This window comes from Micropterus dolomieu, linkage group LG01, assembly GCF_021292245.1.
Source record: "Micropterus dolomieu isolate WLL.071019.BEF.003 ecotype Adirondacks linkage group LG01, ASM2129224v1, whole genome shotgun sequence".
NCBI lineage: Eukaryota > Metazoa > Chordata > Actinopteri > Centrarchiformes > Centrarchidae > Micropterus > Micropterus dolomieu.
The window spans coordinates 16,940,214-16,941,976 of NC_060150.1; positions in this window are offsets into that span (position 1 = coordinate 16,940,214).

Below are 1,763 nucleotides of genomic sequence, written 5' to 3' on the forward strand. Positions count from 1 at the left end.
ACTCCAGATTTAGCTGCGGCTAACTGATGTGGCTCTCAGAAACAACAGCTCACTTTCCTGCAGTTCTGTGTACGTATAAGTCGCTAATTGAAAACTCTGTAGGTCACAGTGTCCACATGAAAAGAGAAGGAAGACATGGCTGGTAGTATTGTCTTCAGAGTTGTTAAACACCTCAGCGCACTGAAGGAAGCCATCTGACTGTGTGAGGGGCAGCTCATTGATGTCTGCAGGCAGAGAAGGCCTAGAGCTCTCCCGTCTGACTGGTCCACCAATAGGAGAGAAGATGACCCCTTGAGACACAGCCCCTCCTCATTTGCATAATGAGGCAGAAATGCATACAGAAATGTAAAAAGGACAGGCAGAAATAAATACCATGGGTGAAAATAAATAAGGTAAATAAATACAAAGGAAGAATAAAACAGACAAAAATATTAAAACACACATAAATAAATACATAAAAAAAAAGTAATTAATAAATAAAGGTGAAGATTATAACGGAGAATAAATAAACAAGGTAATTATAACAAAGGTGAATAAGTAAAGACACTAATTAAAATATATACATTTATGTCTCCTTGTATAATTTAATTACTACCTACATTTATTTATTTACTTAATTTTTTTGTGTATTTAATTGGATGCTTATTTATTGAGTATTTATTTATTTCTGTATTTATTTCTGACTGTGTCAGGATCGGTCCTCCATAAGGCAGGTGCCGATGTGTGTAATAAGTGGTTGCTAGTTTATATTATGAAATTGAGTAAATAAATTAATATGTGAACAAAACATTTAGTTAAAGGATCTTACTAAAACTTGCTAATGCTGTGTGAAATAGCTCCTTCGTTTTCCCCTTTATAAAAGTGTATACATTTTTAATAACGTTAGTTTAGGTAGTCTTTAAGTGGCCCATCTGTGATGAAGATGACCTTTGATATCCTTCATTTTTGGTTTACAATCCTGCATTCGCTGCACAAATTTAGATGAGATAAATGTTTACAGTGTGAAATGCAAATGTAAACCAAAGGGAGAAATCCACAAAAAAAGCTGTGTCACACTGACTGGTCAGTTTGCCGAAGTAGATGTGGGTGTACAGGCAAGTGATACTGGTATAACAGATATTCTTAATTTGGAAACAAACATGTTTTCTTTTCCCCATAAATTTTGAGAGTTTAGCATGATATCGAAGCAGTAGCATCTTTGATAATTAAAGGAGCATTTGCATGTTTGTGGACCCGCACTGTTTTTGTTTTGTTTTTCAGCATGTTTTTTTTGTAGTGAGAACGCCCTGCAGCCCTGTGATGTTAAACACAATGCCTCCGACAAATGAGGCAGACAAATGTCCATCCTGGCAAACGGCATCACTGTGGCTTCTCATGCAAACCAAAACAGAGACATGAAACAGACCTGTTTGACTGCTTTCATTCTCTAAAGCTTAATTTTTGTTAATACATTTATAGTCCAGAATGAGAAAGACACCCTCTAAAATATTTGAAATAATAGGATTATTCTGTAGACCAAACATTTTATTTTTTGGCGTTTTAAAGTAGTATTTCAAACTGAGGTTGGACTCCCACCCAAAACCGTTGCTCCTGCCGTACTGCAAAACAGCAGATCCCTTCAGTATAGGGCTGCAGCTAACGATGATTTTAGTATTCGAAGCTTCTATAGGTTATTTCAACGATTCGTCGATGTGTCGTTTAAGAAGTACTTTTGCTTGGCGGCACACTACGTGACTGATCGGTGACAGGGGGTGACACACTAC